Below are 14,655 nucleotides of genomic sequence, written 5' to 3'. Positions count from 1 at the left end.
TTTGTTCCAGAAAAGCTCAGAGTGAAGACAGCTCATGAATTCTGTCATCAAGCAGTGAGGCCCATATCACATGTCACTTTGCTTTGTTTTTAACATGTGGCTCAAGCTATGCCAGACCTGCTGCTGTGTGGGAGACGTACTTTCTGACAAAATAAGGCATTTTCCTGGCATTGGACCCCTTTGGAATTTTTACTGGTGTGCATAAACCCGGCGTACTTGTCTTTCCCACACATATCCAATGCAGTCACATTTGGTGTTGTAGATTTATGGTGGTCTTGAAGCCTGTCAGTGCCAATGTGGTGAGTTCCTCATCACCACTGGAGGCTATTCGGAAGAAATGAAACCAGGCGTTGATTCATCCATTGCTTTAAAATTATCTCCCATCTCCCATGCCTGTTACAAGGAAGAAGCAGAGGAGGCAAAATAGACCAATTTTGAAAGGACTGGAAATATTTTGTAGAATGGAAATGGAAGTATTTCTTGCAGGATGTCTCCTTTTCTTCTTTCTCCTCATCCATCATGATAATAAAGTTCACTGGGAAAGTTTATATATGTTATTTTGTGTTCAGAGTGATGATGGTGATGATGACGATGACAATAATGACTATTAAAAATGTTCATTCTTGGTTGTCTGTTATTGGCTGAAGTACTATACAAATAAATCCCAAGATAGGAGTTTGAGCAACTTCAGGCTACTTTTTGAAACTGGATTGCCTTGTCTTTCAAACTCAGTTCTTCCATCCTGAATGTGTTTCATTCTTGGTCACACGAAGGATCATTGACACCATATGGACCCCTGAGCACAAATTCATCATCTCTGATGTTAAGTAACGTTGAGAACCTTCTCCAGCATTTAAGAGACCATGGTATATTCTCGTTAAACAGGAAGCAAACATGATATTGAAAGAGGGGAGCGAGAGATAGAGCAGAGATTATACAAAATGATAGAAAACCCACAGTGGGTCATAACCCTGGGAGATGGTTCATTCAGCTTATTCATTCATTAATAAACATTATTGAACTGTGTGTCAGAATAGGACAAAGTACTAGAGGTGCAAACTTAAGTAAGACCCAGGCCCCATTCTCTATGAGCTTGTAGTCTATAGTCAAGGGATAGGCAGGTCAACTCCATATTTATTGGGTACCATACACCCCCTTTCTGAGTTTGTTCCGTCCAACTCACTTTCTTTTCCTTCCTCCAACACAGCAAGCTGATTCAGCCTTAGGTCTTTGTGTGTGGCTGTTTTCTGTCCCCAAGACCTCCCGCATAGTTTTGTGTGACTGCTTTCTTCTTACCACTGTCATCTCAGCTTCTGGTACCTCCTCCCACAAACCTTTCCTGCCACAAATTCCAGAGGAGCCTCCCCACTGGTGATCCCCAATTCCACCTACCTGTTTTAGTTTTTTCATGGCCCTTACCTTTGTCTAAATAATCTTATTCATTTATCCATTCAATTATTTTATTGTACATCCCCCTCACCTCTAGAATGTACAGTTTTAGAAAATGGGGGAACCTTGTCTTGGTTACTATTGTATTCTCAACAATACATTTTTTGTTGAATAAGTGGTTGGAAAAATGAATGACTGAACCACTGTAATACAATCTGTAATGAAAGTGTTGACAAACTGCTACAGGAAATGAGGAAATAAGTAGCAGCTTCTGTGGCTGCTTCTGCAGATTGGGGACATCTTCACAGAAAACGTGAGCTGAACCTGAAATGCAGGCGAGAGTGCAGAAGATTCTACTTCTACTTTCATGGATGAAGCTCTCCCTTCTCACTCCTGACCATCCCTGTCTAAGTCACTTGCTCCTGGCATTCCATAAGCAGCCCAGATAATTTACTGGTAGGGCCAATGGTCATAGCCCAGTAATTGTGACCCCTGTCTTTTATGGACACATGTACCAGAGAAATGAAGAACACATGTTTACTACAAACTTTTCTTTTGCACTATAGAAAGTTGCTAAAAGCTTGTCTTTCCAATAAAGAGAAACTAGGAATTAATGTAATGGAGAAAAGGAGCTTATGAAACATAAGTAGGCATTCTTGACGAAATAAAAATAGAAGCTTAAAAGACACATCGTTTTTGGAAAAGAAAAAAAAAAAGGCTTTTTCCCCCTACTGTAAGAAAATATGTGTGGATGAGGCATGTGTGTTAAACTATAGAATAAAATTTGCATATTACTTCAGGGTACTGCAACCATGGCAATTCAGAGTTTTGTCAGTCCTGATAGACATACTTGCAATATATACATCCATTAACAAGATTATCACTTGAAGAGACAATCATATTTTTACTGAAAAGGTTTTTTGAGGATAAAATTTATTGATATTTAATGAAGCATGAGGTTTCTAAATGAACCATGAAAGCAATAGCTAAACTAATTAACTGCACATAAAGGCTCCCAGAATACATATGTGATGTAGGCTGTGTGCTTATCAATCGTGCCTGGTTACACTGACATCTTGGATAACATGCTTCTCATATATGCTTTGTGGAAACAACCATAAATCCTCCTGCAATGCATGTGCTAAAGGAGGAAATAACCATTTAGATTTCCTGCAAATGTGGATGGGATATTTAAAGTCAAGCACTGCAGGGTTTATAGGTTATAATTTAGCAGAGTTAAGACTAGTAATAACAACATATTATTTCCACACACTTGATTTAAGCCTCTATCTATGCTGTTTCATTGAATGATAAATCATTCCCTTTTTCTAAAAATATGCACCGTCTACCCTTTCCTTCTCCTGTCCCCCAAAGGGAGAACAAGGATGCTAAATAACACAGGATGAACATTTTATTGCACAAAGGGAATTCATGTGGGCCTTTTTCAATTGATGCAAAAAACATGCCTTTTTGAGAGCTCTGAGAATTGTGGAAAGCAGGCAAAACTAATCTGCTTTGGTGGTAAGTCACACCAGTTTGAGAAGCAGATGACTTACCCTTAAAGAGCGGCTAATGTTCACATTTGTCAATGGCATCTTTCTATTCACAGTGTCTCCCAGGTGAGCCAGTGCCTTAGCCATGGGAACCCACTCTTTGCCATGTACCAAAGATCCTAGTACTCAACAAATGACTTATGAACCTGCATGTGACTTTCTGAAAATGACAGTCATACACTAATAAGAGTCTGACAAATCTTTAAGACCTGTAGTAATAGTATTTACTGATAGAGAGGGACCGACCCTGTAATAGACATTGGAATAGACTTGAGTGTGTATCAGAATCCCCCAACGGGCCTATGGAAATGCCAACAGGTTAGCCCTACCCCAAAGTTTCTGATTTGGTAGGTCCGAGTAGGGCCTGGGAGTTTGCATCCTAACAGGTTCCCTAGTGGTGCTTATGCCACTGGTAAAGATACTACTCTTTGAGAACTACTGCAGGACTGTGTGCAAGATGGGGTGGAGAAAAGCATTTTTCAGGGACCTACTTCAGGGAAATCAGACCAGGTAAGGATTTGGTTTGTCTCAGATACTTTCTAGACTTCCTTCCTATACATTTTTCATCCTTAAAGGGTGTATCTAAGACATCATGGTCCTCCTCAGTAGACAAGGGCATGATACTTTTTCATACATAGGTATAGTGACTCCTGGCAATATATAGGGCTACCCCTAACAAGGACATGTAAATTTTAATGGAGTGAAATCAAAGGAACGAAGTTCTGAGAATCTTTCCAATATCTGACAGTGGGTGGATAACATAAAATTCAGGTCTGAATTGATCTTCAGGCCAAATATTGGACTTCCCCATGAAGCATCTGTGTGCTCCAGTCACCTATCAAATGATTCCACTTTTACTTCCAGGTTCTCTATTCCTAACACAGGACCTGTTCTGCAGTAGATGTCTGGTGGATGTATACTGAATGTCTGAAAGGATTGATTGACAGACAGATGGATGTGTAGCAGGAGCAAAAATGATTAAAGCTTTTGTGATTCATGGCTTCTCTCTTCCTTGTCCATGGAGGAAAATATAGTGTTTTCTGAAAAGAAAGAAGCCTCATGGTTCCCCAGGGTTCCCCACCTCACCACCCTCCACCTCACATACTTTTTGAGTTTTAATATGCTAATTAGTAAGGAGTGACAGAAGGAGGAATGGGAGTAGAGGAATTTGTATTGGAAAAGGCTGAGACTGGATTAAAGGAGGAGAAGAGAAGAAGCGAGGGAAGAACATTCTTTTATAGGAATGTCGGGGGGGAGTTTGGTTTGTTCTGTGGGAGAATAGAAGAGTGAAGGAAGGCGGATTTTAGGGTTGCTGAAGGGTTCGAGTTGTCAATCAAAAGGAATTCCAGAGAGGTGATTTATGTTTTCATCTGTGGCCAGACTTAGCTTTTGAGTGCACAACTCCATCTGAAACTGGAATTAGAAGTTCTTGAGTTGATTTGTGTTATGGATAATTAAAAAGTTAACAGATCTCAAATAATATGTTCTTAATATAAGTAATAAGGAATAAATTAATAACAGCACACAGTGGGAGGATCCATAGCTCTTCATATGATCTCCTGAAGTGGTGATTTTTAAAGTAGGAGTAACAGGATCAGCGCATCATTATCATCTGGGAACTTGTTAGAAATGCACATTCTTGGGTTGTATCCCACACCCACTGAATCAGAAACTTTGAGAGGTCCAGCAATCTGTGTTTTTACAGGCTTTTCAGCATAATTAAGTTTGAGGAACCAGGGGTTTCTGATAAAAGCTAAAGTTTGTGAACCAGAGTTTGAGGGAGTTGTTATACTCATGGTCCCTCCATCTGGAAGAACAGTAGAGCTGTCCTTGATCAGGAACTTCTGAAATTCAGGAAGACCTTTGGTTAAAGCTTTGCTGGTGGCCAAACCAGGCAGGGTATGCATGCCTATAATCCCAGCTATTTGGGGGTTTCAGGTGGGAGGATCGCAAGTTTGAGGCCAACCTTTGCAACTTAGCAAGATTCTATCTCAAAAGTAAAAGACAAAAAGGGCTGGAGATATAACTCAGTGGTAGAGTACCCCTGAGTTCAATCCCCAGTACAAAAAAAAAAAAAAGTCAACCTAAGTTTGCTAGTGGCCAATATTCTGTCATTTTTCCCTAAATATTTCATCATTTGAAAGTCTATTAAGGCAGAAACATTTTGAGCTCACTGAAGAAAACGAATGGGCTAAATATGGAAGAGAGAAAAAGAAAAGTTTATGAAGTGGTCTCACTGAGCAACTGCATATGAATCTATGCCATGGCCGGTTCACCAGCCTGGGAAAGTGGCTTGGTTGATAACCAAGCAGGCTATGTAATGGGTCAGTGGTTCCAGGTGTAATCCACTTCTGATGTCACAGCTGTACAGTCATGCTTATTCTCTTGCTCCTTGCTTTTTAACTTGCTTTTTAATCTTTTGGCAGTACTTAGTAACATGTGACCTTCCTAGATTTTTTTTTTAACCCAACACTAGTATTTTTCTTCAAGTAGCATTTTCCCCAAGTATAAAAATGAATGTCTAAATATTTATTATAGAAATATTTTTAAATACTGAAAAAAGGAATAAAATAAAAATCACCTCCCAGTACTTCACAAATGTGGAGGTATCAATTATTAATATTTTGGGAGATAAATACATGTGTATATGTTATAATTTTATGCAAGATAAAGCTTTGTGTTCCTTTCTTCATTGTGTTATGAACTTCCCCCATGTAGTTCTGTATACGTCAAGAAATATGATTTTTAAGTTTAGCAGAAAAAATTTTAACGTATACTCTAATTTTAAAATTAGGTTTACTTTTTTAGAAAGTAAAATTTTATTGTCACAAATATCTTTAAAAATGATGGTCTAAACCTATGAATATTTCCTTCGGGTAGATGATTTGATCAAATGAATATTTCAAGGACCTTTGTGCTAAGAAGTTCCTTCTCAAAAGGTTTAGATTACACATTACACTCTCATCTCAATCTGCCAGCAGAATATTGAGTGTCTATTTTTTCTCTAGTCTACTGGATTCTTCTTTTATGAACTATTTATGCCCTTTGCTTTTCCCCACATAGGAGTGTTTGTCTTTGTTATTGATTTGTAAAGTTCTCTTTGTATATTATTTAACCCTTTGTATGTAAAATGCTAGTTTATTTCCTAGTCTTTTGTTTGCTTTTTCATTTTGTTCATCGTACTTACTGAGTTAAAGTATTTTTGTACTTACATCTTTTTGATTCATGTGTCCTAAAGTGAGGTAAAATTTCAAATGTATTTTTTCATTGTTTCATATTTTATTATTAATATTTAGCTCTTTATTTTCTTGGAATTTATCAGGGCATGCTGTGGCTCATTGTATTTTTCAGTGATGAATGAAACCATAACTCCCATTCCATGTGGTCTTCTGGTGTGACTTTGCAACTCCCTTCCCAGGAGATAGAGTTTATGTCTCTACCCCCTTGAATTTTAGCAGGCCCTGAAATTGGTTTGGCCCATGATATATGGCAGAAGTGATATGTGCCTCTGGCAGGCATGGTCTTTAACTGATCTGAAAGCTCCCTCTGTCTCTTGGAAGCCAGCTGCCATGCTGTGAGAAGCCTAAGTCATGTGCTGCCATTGACAGCCCCAGCTGAGCCCCCAGTTGACAGCCAGCACCAGTTTTCCACCTAGGAATGAGTAACCTTAAAAGTATATCTAGTTCACCTTTCAGGTGACAGCAGCCTTAGCTGACATCTGACTGCAATGCAGAAAAGACCCCTAGTGAGATGACCCCTGCTGAGCCCCATCAACACCCAGAACCACAGAGGATAATAAATTATTACTTTAAGGATTCCAAATTGTGGATGGTTTGCTATGTAGTGGTAGATAATCAGAACATATGTATTGCGAATAAGAATTTAGCTTTGATTTTCCCCCAAACTATAACAAACAGTTATAGCACTACTATTTATTGATCTTTTCCCCCTGCTCACTTGTAATGTCATGTAAGTTTTATTATATATCTGAGGTCATGCTGTCATGCTTCTGTTTCTTTGTTCAGTTTAATTAGTATTCCTTCTGTGTTCCATAGATGCTATTTCATAACTTTATAATGAATTTATGTAATTTTTCAAAGTCTTTTGACCAGTGTTACTACTTTTTATTCTTTCAAGTGAACTTTAGAATCTGTTGTCAAGGTAGTGAATAAGGAAAGACAAACTTGGATTTTGCATCAGATCAGTGGTTCTCTATTTGAGTAGTGGTGTCCCTTGGCAACATTTGGCGATGTCTGGGCAGAGTTTAGTTTTGGTGGTCACAAGTCGGGTTGCTGCTGGCCTCTTCTAATTAGACTAGAGATGCTGTTCAATCTCCTGTAATGAGCAGCCCCATGAAACAGGGAATTAGGATATGAAAAATATCAAGAATGCAGATGCTAAGAAATTGCATTAAGCCTATGAAATAGTTTGGAAGAATCAACGTACTTGCTATATTTATTTTTTCTGCCCCAGAAATAGGTATATATCTATATTTATGTCTTCAGAGAAGAAATGTAATTTTCTTCATATTACATGCTATTCCTAGGAATTTTTAATTTAAAACATTTTCCTTATTTTAAAATTCATAATTGATACTACATAGGAAACCTATTGCTTTTGTCATATCTATTTTGTGTCTTGTCACCATATTGAATTCTTTTCTAGTAATTTTTAGCAGGTCTGTTGAATTGTATAGGAAGGCTAAATTTCTAAAATTTAACTTGGTAAAAAGAGTAAACCCTTTCTGCTTATTCAGAGAGCATTTAAGATGCAAGAGACATGAGAGGCTAATCCCTGCCCTTCATTTTAGTATAATAAATCTGAGCTCTAGAAAAGTTAATTTACCCTCCTCATTTCACATAGAGTAGCAGCCTAGAGTGGAAGAACACACAAAAAAAATAGCCTTTGGATAAGAACAGTAAATATTCTCACAATTTACATAAAAATGTAAAACTTGACACTCTTTAAAGGACAGGTTGTTATAGACTTGGGAATGATTTTAGACATTTTCTATGCCATTTTCTTCCTCCTACCTTCACTGCAATATCCTGACAACTCCACCTTGAGGCAAAAGAGACAAAAACTCTGTGCTTCCTGGAGTGTGCACAGTCACTTCTGATTTCTAGAAGCTCTTCCTTTGGTTGAGCTGTATCCTGCTTTCTTGAGGCCCACACATCCTTTATGAATGATGCTGGAAGGTGCAGAACTTCCACCAGTTTTCTGAGTGGCACACTGCATGATGGCAGTGGGGGAGACCTGTGTTACCTGTTTGGTGACTAGGGGAGAGTTGGAGTTGGAAAAGTTGGAGGTTCTGGTTTCTTCATACAAGATCCGTGTGAACTGGCCATCCTATATTGTTGTACAGAATGGCATTTTATTTGATGTTTTGATGTTTTCTAGTTCTTATTTTGAGAGGCCTATGGGTAAGAGTTCAATCCAAGGAGGACTTGAGGGTCTTAGTCCCAAGGCCCCTATTTCTGTCACCTTCCATAGGTCCTCCTACTTTCCTTGGGGCCTTCAGCCTGGGTTGCCCCCTACTGTGGAGGATATGAGCAGGTTTAACTAGGCACAGCTGCTTCTTATGCCTCATTACCAGGCAAGGTCTCTGTGCCACAGGGACTCCATCCAAGCTTATTGACATAATGAAGGACCTTTTCATTATTTCAGACTCCTGAAGGCAGAATTTTTCATTAGAACAAAGACAAAGAAAGTAAGGGCACAATGCAAAGGAATTCCCTGGGTCCATAACCGCTAATTGAACAATTGTTCTGCAATTCTTATTGTGCCAAGAAATAATGGCCTTGTAGCCTCACTTGCTGCTTGTAAACTTTCTTTGAGATAGAAATCTTTTAAAAAATTATGCTGTCAAGTTTGATATGCTTAAATTAGACGTTTTCTCCTTAGCAAGGTGCTTGCTTTTTTGCTGAGCAGCCTGAACATGGGTTCCACAGCACTTTTATATTTGGCAGATAAGCTGGCAGGTCTTGGGTCTACTAAAACCTGTAGTATAATTGTGGTTGTGCTAAACCCTAAGGTTTAAGGACATGAGCAAACTCAAACTGAACCTCTTTTTATAAAATGTTGAAACTAAACAGCCTCATTTCTTTTTTCTTCTGAAAATTCATACATTTTTTTTTTTGTGCGTGTGTGTCTGATCTGTAGAAAGTGATGGCTTTTGTATCCCCTAGGCTTGAAGACAAAAGGAAGAGAGAAATGTCTCTGGGGGTGTTGTCAGATTCCATTTGTGGATTGAAATGGAATCGCTCTTGATGCACAGCTGTAAAATATGGGGGTCTCTGTGTCCCTTCTCATCTCTGAAACTTTTCTCTGTGTTCATTCCTTTCCTTGTCCAGTTCCCATCTTTTCCAGGATGCTTCTGTTGGAAACTTACTGCTTATTGTGTAGAAGGACTTTGTCATCTGCCACCCTCACTGTATTTTGTTGGTGAAAGACATTTTTAACTGCATCAGAGGTATTTGCACAAATAAGCATCATTTATGACTGGAAGTCCCAAAAATAGTAGAATTCAGTAGAAACTGGGTTTAGTTAGGTGACTGAGTATTTGGATATTTGTGCAAGGGCTGACTCTGCCATTAACTAGCTGTGTGACCGGCACAAGTCTCTTTACTTCTCTGGACTTGAGTTTATCCTCTATAAAATAAAGAGATTGAGCACATGATTTCTACTATCCCTTCGTGGCATATAATTCTATGAATTAAAAGCATGGTAGGAGTTAGGGATACATCTGATTCTCATGAGGGAAGACCTTGAAATCACTTTATTATGTATTGTGGTTTAAAGGTAGTCTTTTAGATTATGAGAAATTAGTTTTTCAGATGTGATCTCAAGTGGGAAGGGAATTAGTATTTATTGAGCAACGAGTTTGCATCACATCTGGTACTTGATAGTTCATTATATGATCTTGCCCATCTGGTTGAAGTGATTTGGCCACATTGTCCCAGCTACAGAACAACAGACCAAACTCAGCCTCCTGGCCTCCTGACTTGGCTCTGGCATAGAGTCCTCTTGCTTCCATACCGCTGACTCTACCCATCCCCACGTCCACATTTCCCTCCCTACGTCAGTATGCTCCTTAGTAGCTTGAATAGTGAAAGCAGGGAACAGCTGCTTGCCTGGGAACAGTTAGTACACTCCTTTCAGATCATTGCAGTTTTGCAAGATGGAAGCTTGGGCTATTGAGGCAGAATTTTAGAAAAGATCCCCTTTTGGCAGGGGGTCTTTTCAAGGAAGGGTGATTTCTAGGAGTAAAGGGATCCTAAAAAGGGCAGGTTGATGGGAAATTGTCCCTTCAAGGTACCATTTACTTCTTATTTTATCTGACACATGTGGCCTTCCTTGGGCTCCTGTATGTGTGCATGTATGTGTGTGTGCATCCTGTTCCTTCACCCTGTATCCTGATGAGAGGTGTGCACTGAAGACAATTGAATAAATAGCAAGTTAATAAATCTCCTTATAGTAAGATTTATGCAGGTATTTTCATGTGTTGTTCCTAAATATCACTGTCATGATAGTCCTCGTTGTCATCGTTGTCGCCATCATCATCGTCATTGTCATCTCCTCCTCCTCAGTATCCCAACAATTTTTTTATCTTATTTTACTGAATATTATTTTGTGTTATTATTCTCTTGATCTGTTTCACCCTCTGGCAACATGCAGTTTAACCACTGAATGAATGAATGAATGAAAAAACAAAGGCACTTGATGTTATGTATCAAATATTCCAGAAAATAAGAGTGGTTATGGAATAGACACTTAACCACTGCAAAGCTTAGAGTAGTCTCGTCTATTTATACTTGCATGCTTGACACCTTTGATGGTACATACACAGAATAATTTCACGTGTCATTCCTGCCCATTGCTTACTACATCTGGAAACCAAGATGTTGAGGCTGTGGGTATTTGTTTCATCTCTGAGAGAAAACAGGGTTCCCAATTGTCCTATATCCTCTCCATTCAGGCATATTTGTCCAGTTGGTGGTTTAGGTGTGTGAGCTCACAGACATCTGTGTGCATTTCTTCAGTGAGACTACTCTGCTTTTTATCCTCACTCTTAGCAAGTTTCTTTCTCCCTCCCTCCCTCCCTCCCTCCCTCCCTCCTTCCCTCCCTCCCTCCCTTCCTTCCTTCCTTCCTTCCTTCCTTCCTTCCTTCCTTCCTTCCTTCCTTCCTTCCTTCCTTCCTTCCTTCCTTTTCTTTCTTTCTCTTTCTTTCTCTTTTTTTTTCTTGGTTCCAGGAATCGAACCCCTGGGCACTTAACCACTGAGCATCATCTCCAGCGCTTTTTTTTTAAATTTTGGATCAGGGTCTCACTAAGTTGCTTAGGGCTTCACCAAGTTGCTCAGGCTGGCTTTGAACTCACGATCCTCCTGCCTTGGCCTTCCAAGCGGTGGGATTACAGATGAGCACCACTGCACTTGGTTCAAGTTACCTGTTTTCTTAACCTCAGTTTCCTCCTCTGTAAAATGAGATGACAGTAAACCAGGTTGTTGTGTGAGCTAAATGGGTTAATCAAAGTACAGAACCAGGCCTCCTCCCCTGGCACCGAGCAAGCCTTCCAGTAACATCAGTTCTCATTTTATTTTAAATGTGTAGATGAATCATTATTAACAATAGTAGTAGTGGTCATAGTTACAATAGTGTAAGTTCTTGGTTAGGGACTATGATCTCACACCGATAGCTAGGTAACCTCTGTGCCTCCTTTGTGGTATTTATGAATAGCTAAGAAAGGGGAGAGGAGGGAGAGGTTTGTTACACTCCTGTTTCCATGGAGGGCTTCACAGAAAAGGTGAAAAGTCAAACCATTTGGGACAGGCTGCCTGGGCAGGGAGGAGCTGTGTGTTCCGTGGTGGAGTGTGCCCGGTGGAGTGGGAATAGCCACTCCAGCACCATACTACTCTGACTCTGGCTTCTTGGCAAACTCCCTGTTTTATTTTTATTTTTCACCCTGCTTTAAATAACAAAAATTCCATTCTCCTTTTAGCTCTTTCCCACCTATCTGTGGGAAGAGACTAAAACATGCTCCAGCGGTGGTGTGGACCTTACCTGTCCATAGGCATTAGCCGTGTCTGCCTTCTGCAGGAAGCTGTGGCCAGGGGCTCTGTGGGTGAGGGGTTACCTTCTGGTGAAGGCAGGTAAGGTATAGCTCCTGTCCTCACCAACTCACCCACCTGCAGTTAAGGGGGAAAGGGGAGACACAGGTATGAAGTGATCATTAGCACAAAAGATGACAAATAAGTCACCTGGGAGTTTAGAGGGGGAATACAGCACTTGAACTTGTCCTAGGAGACAAGAATTCATTTCCAGGAGAAGGTGACGTTTGAGCTGGTCTTCATCTATGGGAGTATGGAGGGGTGGGGATGTGGGGGCGGTTCTGAGGGTCCTGGAGTGGAGTATGTATGAAAGGACATGGTGTGAATCGAGGCTGGAATCAAACCTCCTGTGAGTGCAGCAAGGAAACTGATGCAGCCAGATCTCAGCCAGACTCAGTGATAATTAGTACGAGTTTTCCTGAAGCTGTTCTCGCTATAATAAGTGGGGAGGGATTAGGAGCTCATGCATTCGCAGCCTTCAAGTTAAATGTTAACTCCTTTGTGTAGTTAACCGCTAACTTGTTCTTCCCTATGCAAAAGAAAAAAGGAGAGGGAGTATAGGCAGTGGGAACCCCCTTACTTTAAAATCAAAAAACAAAAACATCCAACTCTGGTTTGCTTATGTGGTGTTTATTTTCAGCACAATAGAGATGTAGATATTACAGAGCTGTGTGCAAACTTGAACAACAGACTCTTCATGTTACTTTTGTGAATTCCCTGAGTGTCTTCAGCAGGATTTGCAGAGAGTTAGCTATTTTCAAGCACATTCCTAGTTTAGCTATTAGAAAATTACGGGGTTTATTTGTATAAACTCAGCAACTAAAATAGTGCTTCCCGAAAGGTGGGTGAGCTCATCGCTGTCTGCTCTGACCCAGGCAAGTTAATGACCTGCCCAGTATTGTTCGCACCAGCCAGCTCTGGCTCACTTCACCAGCAGTTCCACTTGAAGGGAGACATTGTTTCTTAGGCTCTGCTTGTCAGAGGCTTTCTCTCCACACCAGCCGTTGCCGAGTGTCTTAGCAGTCCCTGAATGTTCTTGCTGCCTGCACTTTGTGAACTCACAGAGCAAGTATCCCTGGAAATGTATGCAAAGTACTCTGCACAGCCATCTGATGCCCCCAGCAAAGAGCAGAACATAAACACCTCTATACCCACACATGTACCCAAGCAAATACTGCATATGGAAGCCCCACTGTGCAAGGACATCTAACTTCCATCACTTTGAAGCGCAGTGGCCAAGCAGCCTGGGATATGAATAATTTAAGCACGAGGTGCTTTTGCTGATGATTCTAATCATTTTTCATAAGAATAATGGTAATGTATAGAATGAAGGTACGTGAAGGAAGGGGACTGGAATTGCAAAACTTTTATTTGCTACAAAACATTAAAATATAGCATGATGTTGAACTTTCAAAATTTCTAAGGGTATTACCTGCGTAACATATGTTTTGGTGAAGGAATGAATGGCCAGAAGAGATTTATTGCAAAAGACTTACATTTTTAAATGTCAGTGGTAGGGCAGGGTTGCTGGAAAATTAGAGGCAGCTGGTGAAATGCCTTTAATTTGCTATAAGATCTAATGTGTTTGACTCTGAAGATGTTATTGGGCAATCAGATGGAGAAAGAAAAGCAAAATGGTTTTAAAAAGTCAAATAGAATGATGTTAAGAATGCATGTCAAGTAAAAATCCTTGGTGTACATGTATCAAAACATCACATTGTGTCCTATAAATGTGTACAATTATGTGTCAATTAGAAAAAAATCCTGATATTATTGGTTCTGACCTATTTTGAATGACTAGATCTTGTATTATCTTTCCCTTTTGCAGTGTTTATGAGAGGACTGTTTAATATTTATTACTAGGCTAATCAAAGACAGTAGAGTCCATCTTTAGGTAAGAAAATAGGTATTTGAAGTGAACTTTCTTCAAAATTCTTACTTTTCTGGAGAAAAACCTAATTCACTGTTAAGTGGATTGTAACTGCAGTTGCTAATTTAGAAATCCCTTTGCCAGATTCAGGTAACTTTGATGAGAGTTTTGTTCTTTTCAGCCTGATATGTTTGTGAATGCATTCTTGGGAAGATTGCTGCTGGGTAGTGTCGCATGTCAGAGATGAGGGAAGTTTAGTTATTAACCCCAAACAGAGGGTAAAGAGGGGCAGTAGGCAGCCTGTGGAATGAGGAAAGGGCCCAGCTGAAACATTTCCTAAAGTATTTTTGCTGTTTATATTTGTTAATTATTAATATTAATTATTGATGAAAAACGGTTCTGAGTTTCATGCCACACATTGTTTAGGAATAAATTTTCACATTTCTTATCTGGAACTAAAGTAGATATTAAACTGTTCCAAATAATCCATATTTATTAATTTAGTAAATTCACCCTCTTCTTTCAACATTGAAGACAAAAATCTATGAATTGTCAGCACATAAGGAGTTTGTTTAATGAATGTGTATGGTCCCCTGAGCTTCCGGTGGCTTCTAACAGTAAACAAATATGTTAAGAATGGAATTTGACCCAATTAGGTCAATAATTGAAAAGTATCTTCAGAACAAAGTATGTAATTCATGCAAGACAGGTGGGTAATGTATAAGGTTTTGTAGG

General features: G+C 39.6%; 1 protein-coding gene across 12 annotated transcripts in view; it reads left to right on the top strand.

Annotated features, from left to right (window-relative positions):
• The window catches only part of GLIS3 (GLIS family zinc finger 3), a 424,300-nt gene that overhangs the window by 103,534 nt on the left and 306,111 nt on the right, over window positions 1-14,655 (top strand). The window contains exon 1 of one of the 12 annotated variants that reach the window (XM_079113027.1): window positions 12,382-13,382. The exons of the other annotated variants lie outside the window; for them this stretch is intronic. The gene's annotated coding sequence lies outside the window, so the exon portion shown is untranslated. Of the gene's footprint in view, window positions 1-12,381; window positions 13,383-14,655 lie in introns of those variants that run through there. 12 annotated transcript variants of the gene reach the window in all.

Source organism: Sciurus vulgaris (assembly GCF_902686455.1).
Source record: "Sciurus vulgaris genome assembly, chromosome: 15".
In the NCBI taxonomy this organism is placed as follows: Eukaryota; Metazoa; Chordata; class Mammalia; order Rodentia; family Sciuridae; genus Sciurus; species Sciurus vulgaris.
This window is presented reverse-complemented; position numbering and strand designations above follow the sequence as displayed.